A 17,207-nucleotide genomic window follows, 5' to 3' on the forward strand; every position below is an offset into this window, starting at 1 on the left:
ACCTTAGGTATGGTAACAACCTGTTATCCGTGTGGACAGTAAACAGAAAGGGCCAAACAAGTAACGACGCTTACATGAGTCAAAATGTACCAAGCTGATAACAAAAGATGTCACTATCTGAACCAATTCACCGATGTTCGCAAGTTACATAAAATTTGTTTGTTCCTTGGCGATCCTTAATTTCTATATTAATGTTCTCTTAAATGTCTTAACGAATGGATTAGATTGTAGTTTTGAATTCTGGTAACACTAGTGTTGGTCTCAGATTTTAGTAATGCTAGTACTGGTATTAAGTGAAAATTTGCAAAGAAGAGTGCAGGGGGCCCTCTGTAGGAAGTTATAAGACAGAGATGTGTCGATATAGAACGATGGGAGTACTTGAAAGGTTCGCACTAAAATATCTGTGTGAATAATTCTGATCTGGGATCGTTTTGGAGCCATATATGTTCTGTTAGTATCATGGGTTATCACTATAAAATGTCTGGAAATAAGTGTCACGGAGCCCGTGTGAAGTTCATCAACTTTGCATTTCTGTAACGGTCTGTTGGTCATAAAATGTCCCTGCTAGGGAACCTAACTGTATTATCTTTTATATGGATGTTTTGTTATGAGGGTTACGGTAACATACTAGATAAATGTAATATTAACGTTTTAATAAATGTCACACAATCGGTGTGTGTGTGTTTTGCAGGTTACCTCCGGAACACCTGAAGAAAATTCAGTCAAACTTCGTACGTGCTTAACCAGAACTCGACATATTTGCCACACGGTGTTATCTGCGTTTGTTATTTGTGCAAAATAAACTCATTTTTTCTGTCTTTCTGCCGCTGTTTTTTTTTTTTATTTCAAAATGTCCGGTTTCGGGCAACGTCGCCCATTACCTGTCGTAATGGAACTAACAATCCAGTGTCAAGTACTAGAATCAGTATATGACAAGAAACTGTTAGATCTATTAGGAAAGGTTACTCTGCAACTGTGACGTACGATCCAAAGATGGACGACATCGCTCGAACTGAAATAAAAAGCGTAAATCGACAGACAGACAGAACATTTTTTGCGAATACGACTTAGTGCCTAGGAAAAAATACTGTGAAGGGAAGACGACCCTAACAGCGATAGGAATATTATATATGCTTATGTAACATAATATTTGAATTATTAAGTAACTTAAGGGGAAACAGTTATAAATAACAAAGACTGAGAGCAGATAATTATTGGTTTGCAAAAACAGACATAATGTCTTATGGGATAACAGCAATCAGTGATTTTATGTTACTTTAAATCCGTCTTGATTGCAAATTTTTTATTATTCATATGACCGGTTTCGGTTCATTCAGAACCATCTTCAGATCTGATATTTAAGTTACAGGAGTAACCCGTCCAATTCAGCAACTTTCACATGCTACGTCACATGACGTAGCATGTGAAAGTTGCTGAATTGGACGGGTTACTCCTGTAACTTAAATATCAGATCTGAAGATGGTTCTGAATGAACCGAAACCGGTCATATGAATAATAAAAAATTTGCAATCAAGACGGATTTAAAGTAACAATTATTGGTTTACCCTATTGTATCGTGTTAACGGTAATGGTTCAGTTACACCTTTGGGGTACGACTAAACCTACACGGTGACAGTTGAACCATATGAAGAAAACGTAAATTAGTTACAAAGTACACCTTGCACCCACTTTATTCGACATGTAAATGTTACTACAGATATTTGGATTTAGGTTATGACATGTTCGATACGCCTGCCGTCATTGGCTATGATGTGGCCCAGGCGAATAGCGAAATTCTGCATGACCCGCTCAAGTGTCGGGACATCGATGCTGTCGACGACCTCCTAAATTGCTGTTTTCAGCTCAGCCATGGTTTTGGGGTCATTGCTGTACACCTTGTCTTTAATATAGCCCCACAAAAGGGAGTCGCATGTGTTCATATCCGGAGAATATGGCGGCCAATCGAGGGCCATTCCAGTGGCCTCTGGATACCCCAGAGCCAGAATGCGGTACCCAAAGTGCTCCTCCAGGATGCCAAACACTCTCCCTCTTCAATTGGGTCGAATTCCGTTTTCAATGAACCACATATTGTTGAAATCATGGTCACTTTGGATAGTGGGGATCAAATCATCGTCCAAAACCGTCACGTACCGTTAAGTAGTGTCCGTGCCATCAAGGAATTCCGTGACTGGACACTGCACACCAGAAAGTCGCCCTCAGAGGGTGAAGAGACTCCTCGATCGCGAAATGTAGGTTCTCAGTCACCGAAATGCGCCAATTTTGCTCGTTGACGATCCCATCCAAATGAAAGTGGGCTTCGCCGTTAAACGAAGCCATGCATACGCGTACTAATTTCCATCATGCCCCGCGGCCAACAGTCCAATTTGAACGTCTTAACGCAAACCGTTCAGAAGTTATGACGGTTTTATTTCATTTAGTTCAATAATTATCACGCTGTACATTGGCATATGATGCTTTCGCCACTTTGTCGCCCCTTCAACCGCCCAGTGCTGGGATCTCTCACGTCACAGCAGACTCTCTTCCTGCCTGGCGTATTTATCGTCTGCCTGCCGCTACAGCCAGTAAAGCCTGCTTCCCGTCAGAGCGTCGAGCCCTCATTTGCATGGCCATTGTCTTGTCATCTGGGCGCCGCGAACGAACAATGCTAGAGATTTCACCGACTTCATTCTGTGTGCGCAAAGTTTACCCCGACCCAGCGTTGGGAAGCCTGTTAAATCGGGTGATGCAGTCGTAATGCCAGTCTACGTGCGTTTTGAAGACCCATCTCTGTTTTTCCATAGTTCCTGTTATTACGTTGTGGCAGTGCTTTCTACGTCAATTAACTTACTGTGCAGCGTTCCCTGTTTACTAAATTACGCACTTTTCTCCCGAAAGCTCGAATTTCCAATCATAAATATTGGTGTTTCTATTAACACCATATTTTAGAATAAAAAGGCAAGAAAAAATTATTTCTGGCACGATTAGTTACTTGTTTAACGATGTACATAGTTCTGTTTCTTTTAAACATCATCTGAAATTATCCCTTTCTTTTTCTTTTCCCCTTCATCGGGTCTGCTTGTATGGGATTCGGCAACTGGTATTTATTATTTAACTTGGTGGATGGATCCCTGATACCACAGTGGTAGGGAAGTCGTGTGCGCCATCTGTATGTTGTGAGGTATAATTTTATATACAGGGTGAGTCACCTAACATTACTGCTCGATATATTTCGTAAACCACATCAAATACTGACGAATCGATTCCACAGACCGAACGTGAGGAGAGGGGCTAGTGTAATTGGTTAACACAAACCATAAAAAAATGCACGGAAGTGTGTTTTTTAACACAAACCTACGTTTTTTTTAAATGGAACCCCGTTAGTTTTGATAGCACATCTGAACATATAAACAAATACGTAATCAGTGCCGTTTGTTTCATTGTAAAATGTTAATTACATCCGGAGATATTGTAACCTAAAGTTGACGCTTGAGTACCACTCCTCCGCTGTTCGATCGTGTGTATCGGAGAGCACCGAATTACGTAGGGATCCAAAGGGAACGGTGATGGACCTTAAGTACAGAAGAGACTGGAACAGCACATTACGTGCACACGCTAACACCTTTTTATTGGCCTTTTTCACTGACGCACATGTACATTACCATGAGGGGTGAGGTACACGTACACACGTGGTTTCCGTTTTCAATTACGGAGTGGAATAGAGTGTGTCCCGACATGTCAGGCCAATAGATGTACAATGTGGTGGCCAACATTTGCTGCACACAATTGCAATCTCTGGCGTAATGAATGTCGTACACGCCGCTGTACATCTGGTGTAATGTCGCCACAGGCTGCCACAATACGTTGTTTCATATCCTCTAGGGTTGTAGGCACATCACAGTACACATTCTCCTTTAACGTACCCCACAGAAAGAAGTCCAGAGGTGTAAGATCAGGAGAACGGGCTGGCCAATTTATGCGTCCTCCACGTCCTATGAAACGCCCGTCGAACATCCTGTCAAGGGTCAGCCTAGTGTTAATTGCGGAATGTGCAGGTGCACCATCATGCTGATACCACATACGTCGACGCGTTTCCAGTGGGACATTTTCGAGCAACGTTGTCAGATCATTCTGTAGAAACGCGATGTATGTTGCAGCTGTTTGGGCCCCTGCAATGAAGTGAGGACCAATGAGGTGGTCGCCAATGATTTCGCACCATACATTTACAGTCCACGGTCGCTGTCGCTCTACCTGTATGAGCCAGCGAGGATTGTCCACGGACCAGTAATGCATGTTCCGTAGATTCACTGCCCCGTGGTTTGTGAAACCCGCTTCATTGGTAAACAGGTAGAACTGCAACGCATTCTCTGTTAATGCTCATTGACAGAATTGCACTCGATGATTAAAGTCATCACCATCACATGAAACGGGTGAAAGTGGTGACGATGCAGTGTGCGCATGACACTACGTTGACTCAGTCCACCGGCTCTCGCAATGTCCCGTGTATTCATGTGTGCGTCCATGGCAACAGCAGCTAACACACCAACTGCACCCGCTTCTCCTGTGACGGGCCTGTTACGGACCCGTTTGCGTGCTACGACCATACCTGTTGCATACAGTTGGCGTTAGATGTTTTGCAATGTGCGGCACGTTGGAAGCTCTCTGTCCGGGTACCGTTCTGCATACACCCTGCAGGCTTCAGCTGCATTTCGTCGACACTTGCCATAGATGAATATCATCTCCGCCTTTTCAGAGTTCGAATACACCATGGTCACAGTTCCTACAACACTACACTATCACAGACGTCTGGTAACACGGTGTACTACAGTTCGTCTGCGTGCGGAGACGAATGCAGAGTAACAATAGCAGATCGCTACATGCGGACACTGCGACAGCTAGACCAAACCACAACAGTGCACTACAGCCACACTCGTAAACACGGTCGTCATCGTAAACGTGTCCCTGCAGATGCTGCTCGCCGACCGTGGCCCGTGTTTGTTACAACACGCAACTAAACGTCGGAGGTTTCAAGCGTCAACTTTAGGTTACAATATCTCCGGATGTAATGAACATTTTACAATGCAACAAACGGCACTGATTACGTATTTGTTTATATATTCAGATGTGCTAACAAGACTAACGGGGTTCCATTTAAAAAAACGTAGGTTCGTCTTAAAAAAACATACTTCCGTGCATTTTTGTATGGTTTGTATTAAACAATTACACTAGCCCCCCTCCTCGCGTTCGGTCTGTGGAATCGGTTCGTCAATATTTGATGTGCTTTACGAAATACATCCAGTGGTAACGTTAGGTGACTCACCCTGTATATAAATTTTCAGTGCCTACAGTGTCACACAAATTTTTATTTTTAAAGGAGATCACGTAAGACTATATCCATGGGTTCGTCCCTCAAATTTCTCCCTCATATCACAAACTTGTCGTCTGATGTAGTACAAACTGAAAAAATAAATTCCTTTTAAAACACAGTTTCGTATATGATTTATATTCAAAACCTTACACCTGTGTCACAGAACAAATTCTACGTCGAGAATACTTTACACAAATTTAGGGTCACCAGGCGAAACGGGCTCTTGATGTGCGCCAGCTAATGCTTCCGCCGGCCGGTGTGGCCGTGCGGTTTAGACGCTTCAGTCTTGAACCCCGTGACCACTACGGTCGCAGGTTCGAATCCTGCCTCGGGCATGGATGTGTGTGATGTCCGTAGGTTAGTTAGGTTTAATTAGTTCTAAGTTCTAGGTGACTGATGACCTCAGAAGTTAAGTCGCATAGTGCTCAGAACCATTTGAACCATTAGCTAATGCTTCCTGTCCGCGACACCGTGTCAGAAACTATCATAGCAAGTCGAGCGCAATTACATGCTGCCCAACCCCGAAAGCGCGGCAACTTGCGGGAGCGTCACACAACACACCTGCTCCACTGCACTACCCCAGCCAGACTCTCCCTGCTCTGCCCGCGCTCCACGAGGTAGAGTTAACACTACCAAAGATCCTAAACACTTTGGTTCTCCACACGACCTATCGATGTATTCGTTCGATAGCATAGTTTTCTTTAGGCCAGACCAAGCGTATAAATACAAATAATATTTACAAAACAAACCAACATAAATGCATAAATATATATACAAACAGTAAAACAATTACAATATATAAAGACACAGAAATGTCATATCTTGAGGTAACAAAACAAGGAAAAAAATTTATAGTACTATAGATGTAAATAGAAGGATATGCACTTCCGGCGTTACACGTGCCCCACATTGTCTGAGGATGTTCGTGTAACGTAAACAGACTCAGAAAATGTCCCAAAAAGGAAAAAAAACAGCGGAAATGCATATGCTCAAAACATCAACAAAATTTAGCATTCGTCTAATTAACCATAAACCAATTTTTAGACCATAATGACTGAGTGGAGACACTCCTAATCTTATTCCACTCTGTCATCTTGCACAAAATAAAACAGGTTGACAACATATTAAAATTCATAGAAAACATAGAAAATGGTTTAGCTATTCTAAAATCATCAAAATTCCTAACAGTATCAAGAAAGGGGAATTCTGTTTACAAAATTAACCAGAGTACATGGTAATAAAAAAACAGGTATATCAAAATACCCAAATAAATAATTAATTACATAGAATACACATTTTACATAACCTTTTCATATTTAATTTTCTCGTCATGACAGTCCACTTAACGCTAATCAACATAAATATTGACAACAGAAGTCTTTCACATAGGCTGTCCGGGAAGAAAAACAACTCCGCTTTCCGTACCCGCAAGTACAAAGAATGCCGACAGCGGCACAAGAGCCGACAGCGGCACAAGAGCCGACAGCGGCTCCGCCTCGCCAGTATTATTGCGCCCGCCTGTGCGGCACGCTTGATCTCACTCGCCCTTGTAACGGCATTTCCAGAACGTCCGTTTCACTGAATTCTTTCGGAAAAACTCACTCCCGAGTAATCTCAAGGAGTCCATTAACACTATCACAGTGGATAACTCAACACTGTCCATCATCACACGCATGTACTAGCCTGAAACTTAAAACATCGTCTAAGTACATCGGCAATGACTAGTAAACCACATATTCATGAAATCTTACAGCTTGTTACAAAATCATTATTCCATTCCTTAATCTACTGTGACTCAGCTGAAAACTTAAACTAGCAGCTTGGATTTTTCAGTAGATTAATAATCAGTTTCTCTTAAATCATTTAGTAAAAATTAATTACTTATTAATTACAACTTCTTTAATGTCCTCTTGGTCAGGCAAAAGCATGGCAATCTAGCAAATCGTTTAAATCTTACACTCTATATTTACATACTGTACAAATTACCCATTCTGTGGTATTAATCAATCCTAGGTTGGTACAATTTCAAGTCTACAATGTTCCGTATACCTAATAGTTTTCCAGAGCTTGGATACTCTAAGCAATAAACATTTGTGAGGTATACCAATGACTTTATATGGTCCATTATAAACAAATTTAGAGATTTCATCGTCTATCTCGCTCGATTTCTCATGAGCTTTTACAAGTACTAAGTCTCCAATTGCACACTTAGCAAAACGCGCTTTAGCGTCATGACGACGTAGGCGAGCATCGGCTTTTAGCTTCATTACCAATACTAATGTCAATCCGTGGAGGGAATTTGATTATCTCTTCCAATTCACTTTCACTTCTATCCTCCAACAGGATTTCCTCTGGAGAAAATCCCGTAGATTCATGTCTCAAGGTGTTCATAATTCTCTGAAATACTGCTACATACTTGCCCCATACTCTATGGTTGTGATGGCAATAGGTACGGCAAAGTCAGCCTCGTCTATGTTCGTGTGTTACGTTTGACACACCGTCTACAATACTTTCCAGTTCACTTTCTACACTATTGTCAATGCCGAGATTCCTCACATTACAGTAGTTCAAATTCACACCTACGTCAATACCACCCGGCCAGTTAACAATGTGTATAGGCTGGTATTGCCTATGCAAACCGTCTCCTGCCTCGTCAAAACTAACAACTATTGCTTTATCTTCTGACGTACATGTCAAAGTGTTGCTTTCGCAATTAATCACTGCACGGTACTTTAATACCAATCTAACCCGATAATTACTACCGTAGTTAAGTCTGGCACGACGACAAACTCTCGTTCAAATCGTGCCCAACATATCTAGAACGTGACAAAAATCTGTTTTGTGACCGGTTTACTGGCCTTCCCAGTAGCACCGATAATTTTCACTCCTGTTACTGGCATAACTACGCTGCCAGGTCTGTCTTTCAGTAACTGAAATATTTTCCCAGATATAGCACTCAATTCTGCACCGGTGTCAATCAACACGTTTAGTTGTAGGCCGTGCATATTAACAGACACTACTATCTGTCTACACTTGTCCTCGACTGTTTCTTTATTTTCCCACAGTAAATCCTCGTCTATTTCCAGGTCATTCCAGAAAAAACCATCCGGCTTTGATCCTAAATCCGGCTTATCTGGCGGCTTTTTCAGCCTCTGTTCACATACAGTTTTAATTTCAAAACGTTTGTCCTGAGGCTTAGTCTGTAGCTTCACCTCCAATACCAAAACCTTTTCCTGTAACTCGTCAACTAGTGAGTGTTGCTTTGCTATCAATTCATTAATTGTCACCTTCTTTGATTCCTCTTTGGTCAGATTGATCTGATCTGCCAATCTACCTGGAGGAATGTGCCCAGTAGTATCTGCAATTACTTCCTCTAGATCTGCGCAACCCACACTGCTATCGTCTGACCGTATAATGTCAGCTCTAACCTCATACACGCTGTAATCTATGTGCTTTTCTACCAATCGTGTCCGGCTATCACTAAAATTTTCGCAATCTTTTTTCTTAATACTCTCGCAATGTTTAAACTGGACGTTTGCGTCGGATGGGTCGGCTACTTCTACCACTATAACTTTCGGTAAAGTCTGCCGGTCAGGGCCAGAACTTTCCGTTACAACTTCAACATCCAACTCTTGAGGGACGAAACACGACGCATCTTGCTCGTGCTCCCCATTAACATCAACTATTTCTGGTAAAGTCTGCCGGTTAGGGCCAGAACTTTCTATCACTTCACAATCACTATCTTCCTGCGAGACGAGACGCGGCAAATCCTGCCCGCGCTCCCCATAAACACTTCTCCCGTACAGGCCCCTATAATCTCTTTGTTCGTCGTATAAGCGACCGAACTGCCTTAACCAGACCTCATCCCTCTCTGCATCCCCTCGCTCGATGACGGACGTGTTATCCGACATCTGATCTTCTCTCAACAATTGCGAATCATTCTTAAACCCAATCTCCATTTCCGCTGTGGGTGTTACAGCTGCCACTTTACAATCGTTTTCCGGAACACTACTTAAATTGTTCTCACTGATAGTGAATGTATTTTCTACTGCCGTGTCTACAGCTGATCTACTACTTGTGGGCGCACTCATTTCTCCTAACACTGGCACACTCTCCCGCCGTTGATTATTCCATACGGAATTTTCATAACGACGACACGTGGGCTTTCTCCTGCTTTTGGGCCTCCAAAATTTCTCCACGCCCGGTCGGCCCCTCACCGGCGCGGCTAATGGTTTCCCTGTCTCGTCCCAACAGATACGCTCCCCGGATGCTGCTGAGGCGGCTGATCACACCCTCTGGCGTTATTACTATTCTGCGAAGCCCGTATCACGCTAGTATGATACTGGTTTCCGTCATTCCTGTTATTATTTGCATTGTACCGATTGTTATTACGGTCCGAACCATTATTGTTATTGCTGCCATGGTTGCGGTATGCATTATTCTCATGGTTATCGTTGTTGTGGTTCCCGTTGTTGTTACCACGGCTTCTACCACTGTCGCGATTATTGCCCCAATTGTCCTCGTCCTCAACTCTTTCCAGGAAATCATTGATTGTCCTGTAATTGCTTCCTACGTAGCGTTTTGTATCATCTGGAAGCTTCTTGTAGAGTCCCCAGACTATTTCGGATTCTGTGCGGTGATCACGCAAATATTCCAACTTGCGGATCCAGCCCTCACAAAACTCCTTCATCGAGCCGCGCGAATTCGTATCGAGAGGCCTCGATACCACAAATTCGCACCAGACACTTCGCTGTTTTTGCTCTGACCAGTATTCAGCCAGAAACAAATTTTTAAACTCGTCAAAAGTCATGTTGGTAATGTTGAGGTTTAAGCCCCAACGCTTGGCATCACCAGCCAACACATCAATAACCGCATTAATTCTTCTCTCATTAGTCCATGATCTGCGTAAAACTCTTTCACAATTTTTAATGAAATCCGTCGGGTGTATACCGCCTTTTTTCAAGGTGTCGAACCGCTCCTCTTTCATCAACAATTCCGAACTATGTGCACAGATTGGCACGTAGCTCTGTTTTTCGTCAAGTTTCTTTTCTAATTCCGACACTCTCGTAATTACTTGGCAAGTGGTTGTCGCAAGCGTTTCCACTTCCCTCTTTTTCTCTTCGCAGGTATTAGCCTGCTTCGTCACTTTGGTATCTACTTCGGATACTAAAGCCTTTAAAGTATCCACCTTCTTTTGATCCTCTTTTTTCACAAAATGAATTTGTTCCGTCACCTTATTCTCGATGATCGGAGCAACTGCTTCTCCTATACTTTTCTCGATTCTGCTAATTTCGGAATAAAAACGAGTATTTATGCTCGCAATTTCCACCTGAACGCCTATCATTTCCTGTTTAAGATTACCGATTTCGGTATTAATCACAACAATATCTTCTTTGATTTTATCAACTTTTGAGTTAAAAATTCCAACATTGTTGTTAACAACATTAATAGCTTTGTTCTGACTGTCTATCTTCCGTTCAATTTTTTCAGACTGACTCGTGATTTCGTTAATCAAAACATTCAATAAATCAGTTAAATTCCCGGAAACTACCGGTTTTACTTTCGTAGCGGCATCCTCTTTAATTGTCCCCCCGTATTCGTCATCAAGGGGTTCAGATTTGATTTTCACTTCCGATTCCCAAACATTTTCTAAAGTTTGGAATTCCATTTCTGCTCTTTGTTGCGTTTCGGCGGTCGCGTCTTTCATGCTAGCCGCCTGCCCCTGAACAATGGGTACCACGGTGCGCGTTTCCCACTGTTCGACCGATTGTTCCGTACCCAAGTTTGCCAAATTTTGGTAATTGTTGCCTTCAATCATTTTACTAATTTTCAGTATAAATGACAAATCTCGAATCTAGTTAGGATTCCTCCTACTAATTAATCTCGCTGACGTAACGACCATTTCGTAACCAGTACTTTGTTGTGAGATTTGCAAAATGCAAAATTCGTGTCCAGAACAACCTCAAATCCGAAGATTGTCCTGTCACGAGGTCGCCACGTGTAACCTCCCCCTCACTTATCGGCCTTAATGACAGCGAAAATTTAAACCGCGAGTACCTAATGGAAATTTGGGAAAAGCAAACGTCACTGAAGCTAATCTGTCGGTAAACAGGGAGGAAAGGGTTACATCTAAATGAAAGGAAAAATACCAATGAAACTGGTGGGAATTAATTTTGAAAAGGGGTAAAGTTAATAAAGAAAGTAAATGTGCGGCAGTTACGTTAACAATTAACTAGTGGTAATTAGATATTTGAGATTTGGGGGAAATTACGGTCGCCAGTCCAATGGACAATTACTATAGTAACTGAAAAGGAAAGGTTATTACGCATATAATTAGTACTAGAAGCGTGGCAACAGAAGGTTGACACATGTAGTGTGAAAACTGAAAGTTTGTCAGAAGTGATAAATTTCGCTACACTCTGACTTAATTTAGCAAAAGAATTAATAAAACCGGAAAATTGAAAGTTAATTTAGTGACTGAAGTTAATAGTGAGCTTTCTTTCTGAAGCACATCGAAATTCAGTAAAATACGGTTAGTCTTGGACTACCTCAACAATCATTTCAAAAGCTACTTGAATCTACGCAATTTAGAAATAAGAGATTTAACTTTGAACTTGAATTAAATGATTCTGAACAATTACCAATAGTAAAATTTAGTATGTACCAAGCTAAGCTGCAGTCACACGTAAGCTAAGATACGGTAACAAAACTCGCACTCTTAATTTGTGCTTGTGTAATTTAAATATTGTAGCCAGCTATGAATACCTTAACTGAACTTTGAAATTAAAGCAGTGAAATCGAATGATGCTGGCGTTTGAATTTCAACAACACTCTGGTTCATTCCGGAAAAGGAAGGGACCCTGCTAGGTAATGCAATTGGGACAATGAGCAGCAAAGGTTCATGCTACGTTGCTGTAATTTTGTGATTTGAACAGTTTGAAAAGCTGAGGTCTGCCATACAGTTCTAAAACTTTACATGCTTCCAGTCTTCCTTGTTGGTTGATTGAAGGTTTGAAGCCGTCGATCGAGGAGGTGGCGACAGTCGCGAAACGGGCTCTTGATGTGCGCCAGCTAATGCTTCCCGTCCGCGACACCGTGTCAGAAACTATCGTAGCAAGTCGAGCGCAAGTACATGCTGCCCAACCCCGAAAGCGCGGCTACTTGCGGGAGCGTCACACAACACACCTGCTCCACTGCACTACCCGAGCCAGACTCTCCCTGCTCTGCCCGCGCTCCACGCGGTAGAGTTAACACTACCAAAGATCCTAAACACTTTGGTTCTCCACACGACCTATCGAAGTATTCGTTCGATAGCAGAGTTTTCCCTAGGACCGACCCAGCGTATAAATACAAATAATATTCACAAAACAAACCAACATAAATGCATAAATATATATACAAACAGTAAAACAATTACAATATATAAAGACACAGAAATGTCATATCTTGAGGTAACAAAACAAGGAAAAAAATGTATAGTACTATAGATGTAAATAGGAGGATATGCATTTGCGGCGTTACAAGTTGACCGGCGTTGCCTGGTGAAACGTTGTTGTGATGCCTCGTGTAAGGAGGAGAAATGCGTACCACCACGTTTCCGATTTTGATAAAGGTCGGATTGTAGCCTATCGCGATTGCCGTTTATCGTATCGCGACATTGCTGCTCGCGTTGGTCGAGACCCAATGACTGTTGGCAGAATATGGATTCGGTGGGTTCAGGAGGGTAATACGGAACGCTGTGCTGGATTCCAACGGCCTCGTATCACTAGCAGTCGACAAGACAGGCCTCTTATCCGCATGGCTGTAACGGATCGTGCAACCACATCTCGATCCCTGAGTCAACAGATGGGGACGTTTGAAAAACAACAACCATCTGCCCGAACAGTTCGACGACGTTTGCAGCAGCATGGACTATCAGCTCGGAGACCAAGGCTGCGGTTACCCTTGACGTTGTATCACAGACAGGAGCGCCTGCGATGGTATACTCAACGACGAACCTGGGTGCACGCATGGCAAAACGTCATTTTTTCGGATGAATCCAGGTTCTGTTTACAGCATCATGATGGTCACATCCGTGTATGGCGACATCGCGGTGAATGCACATTGGAAGCGTGTATTCGTCATCGCCATACTGGCGTATCACCTGGCGTGATGGTATGGGGTGCCATCGGTTACACGTCTTGCATAGACGGCACTTTGAGCAGTGGACGTTACATTTCAGACCCGTGGCTCTGCCCGTAATGCGATCCCTGCGAAACTGTACATTTCAGCATGATAATACACGACCGCATGTTGCAGATCCTGTACGGGCCTTTCTGGATACAGAAAATGTTCGACTGCTGCCCTGGCCAGCACATTCTCGATATCTCTCACCAACTGAAAAAGAGCAACTGGCTCGTCACAATAACCCAGTCACTACACTTGATGAACTGAGGTATCGGGTTTAGCTGCATAGGCAGCTATACCTGTACACGCCATCCAAGCTGTGTTTGATTCAATGCCCAGGCGTATCAAGGCCGTTATTACGGCCAGAGGTGGTTGTTCTGGGTAATGATTTCTCAGGATCCATGCACCCAAACTGCGTGAAAATGTAATCACATGTCAGTTCTAGTATAATATATTTGTCCAATGAGTACCCGTTTATCATCTGCATTTCTTCTTGGTGTATCAATTTTAATGGCCAGTACTGCATTAAATTAGTGAGAAAAAAAGAGACAAATTCACGTGAATGTTGCGTAGATACCAAGCAAGCATACCAAAGCCAGAAGAAAGAAAAATAAAATAAAATAAGAAAGAAAAAAAGCGGCACTTCCAGTGACACAGCTTCTAAGTTCGAATTTGCGATCGTAATACAGAAGGGTATGATTGCTCTCGAGTTATTTTCTGTTGGAGCTGGAGCTGAGTTTTCGTGCCTCATTACTTAGCATCTGCCTACGTCGGCTTACACAGGCCATGCGTTTCTATTAAAGCCTCTTGAACGCGGATCCCAGAGGGACAGTTGCAAAGCACCATGGGTAATGAGGCGCTCGGGCAGGGAAGAGCAAGAGCTGGTGGGGGAAGCGCCCAGCCGCTTCCCCGCCGTCTTTTATTTCCCGTACTGCGTGCGCCGTTGCTGTGTCTGAGCCATTTGGCGGTACCAAATGCGCATTGGCCCGTTTTCTTATCCGGTGGAGGAATTTAAACGCTTAGTTGGACGCATAAATTTACCCAAGATAAGAAAGCTCTTTCAAAGCCTTATCTACACTCAACTGTTTGATACTGATCCTCCCGAGGATCCATTATTGTTTGATCGTCACTTCTCTGTTTTTCTTGCCCCTCTACTTTATTTCTCCCTCTTTCATCCCAGCCACACATGAGGTCCAGAATGGAAAGTAATGCCAAAGCACGCATGTGTGTGTGTGTGTGTGTGTGTTTGTGTGTGTGTGCGTTTTTCTTTCTTTTTTTGTTTTAAAAGTAGGAGTAGAAAATACACTTGCAGTTGTTTTACGCGTTTTGCATCATGCTGCATCTTACAAACCTGAACTGCGCACTTGTCCATACCACCCTTGGCTTATCCGACGTGAGGCGCTGCCTTACAACATCATCACGTGGTGCCATATTTAGGATTTATAGACACCTGCGCTCAAACTATGATACGAGCCCCACCAGTGGAAAATCTGGGAATACTGGCGTAAATAGCATTTCAAAGCTATTTTTCAAATAAAAGCAGCATTTATGGCTTGTTATTTAATTATGTATATCCTTACTTACAGTTGTATTTTTCAATGAACAGATATTCAACACTATTTACACTACTGGCCATTAAAATTGCTACACCAAGAAGATGACGTGCTACAGAAGCGAAATTTAACAGACAGGAAGAAGATGCTGTGATATGCACAACGTTGGCGCGGTTGGCGTCACCTAAAACGTGCTAACATGAGGAACGCTTCCAACCGATTACTGATACACAAACTGCAGTTGACCGGCGTTGCCTGGTGAAACGTTATTGTGATGTCGCGTGTAAGGAGGGGAAATGCGTACCATCACGTTTCCGACTTTGATAAAGGTCGGATTGTAGCCTGTATTGCGGTTTATTGTATCGCGACATTGCTGGTCGCGTTGGTCGAGATCCAATGACTGTTAGTAGCAGCATGGACTATCAGCTCGGAGACCATGGCTGCGGTTAACCTTGACGCTGCATCACAGACAGGAGAGCCTGCGATGGTGTACTCAACGACGAACTTGGGTGCACGAATGGCAAAACGTCATTTTTTGGGATGAATCCAGGTTCTGTTTACAGCATCTTGATGTTCGCATCCGTGTTTGGCGACATCGCTGTGAACGCACATTGGAAGCGTGTATTCGTCATCGCCATACTGGCGTATCACCCGGCGTCATGGTATGGGGTGCCATTGCTTACACGTCTCGGTCATCTCTTGTTCGCATTGACGGCACTTTGAACAGTGGACGTTACATTTCAGATGTGTTACGACCAGTGGCTCTACCCTTCATTAGATCCCTGCGAAACGCTACATTTCAGCAGGATAATTCACGACCGCATGTTGCAGGTCCTGTACGGGCCTTTCTGTATAAAGCACATTGTCCAGATCTCTCACCAATTGAAAACGTCTAGTAAATGGTGACCGAGCAACTGGCTCGTCACAATACGCCAGTCACTACTCTTGATGAACTGTGGTATCGTGTTGAAGCTGCATGGGCTGCTGTACCTGTACACGCCATCCAAGCTCTATTTGATTCAATGGCCAGGCGTATGAAGGCCGTTATTACGGCCAGAGGAGGTTGTTCTGGGTACTGATTTGTCACGATCTATGCCCCGAAATTGCGTGAAGATGTAATCACATGTCAGTTATAGTATAATATATTTGTCCAATGATTACCCGTTTATCATCTGCAGTTCTTCTTGGTGTAGCCATTTTAATGGCCAATAGTGTATTTAATTAAGTAAAGCCTTACAGTTGTATAATTTAATGAACAGATGACCTCCAAAGACGGAAAGAATCACAAAAATTAAGATATTCAACACTACTTAGCAGCATCGGCATGAACAACTACATATACGAGGTGAACATTAATAAAAGCGACTATCCGTAGGGGCGGATATCTGTATGGAAATCACGGAAAAAAGGTCCTACGAAAATGCGTTCGGAAATGCATCGTTACGAAGTGAGATGGCGTTGACGAATGACAGTTCTTTTTTTTTTAGTTTTGTTAATTTTGGTAAATCATTTTTCCGATTATTTTGTCGATGTGATGTGGAAGAAGTCAGATCACAAGATATATATTCACAGATGAATAGTGCTAACATTAATATTACTGAAATATTTAGTTCTACGCATGCAACTACATTTAGAGGTACTTTTGGTTACCATTTCTGAAACAGGAACTCGTCCGTGGAGTAGAAGGAGTTGTCCAAAAGAAATAATTTTAAGCCAGATTTAGAACTTGATCTGCTACCTGCCAGACCCTTTATGTTGTTGGGCAAATGATAAAAATTTTTATTGTTGAATAATGTACTCGTTTTTGAGCAACTGACAGCTTCAATAACAAATAGGAACGGTCATTTTTCCCCCTAATATTCTACGTGTGAACAGCACTGTTCTTCGCGAATTGAGATGGATTATTTGTAACGAATTTCATTAGCGAATATATGACCTCTGATCGTGCAGTTAAAATACCTGACTCCTTAAAACGGTCCCTACATGACGTCCTTGGGTGAACATCACCAGTTACTCTCACTGCTCTCTTTTGTTGCATTCAGTACTTTATGTCTAAGTGGAGAGTTACCCCAGAAAACTATTCCATAAGACGTCAGTGAGTGGAAATGTACAAAGTATGTCAG

Source organism: Schistocerca serialis, chromosome 1 (genome assembly GCF_023864345.2).
Source record: "Schistocerca serialis cubense isolate TAMUIC-IGC-003099 chromosome 1, iqSchSeri2.2, whole genome shotgun sequence".
In the NCBI taxonomy this organism is placed as follows: Eukaryota; Metazoa; Arthropoda; class Insecta; order Orthoptera; family Acrididae; genus Schistocerca; species Schistocerca serialis.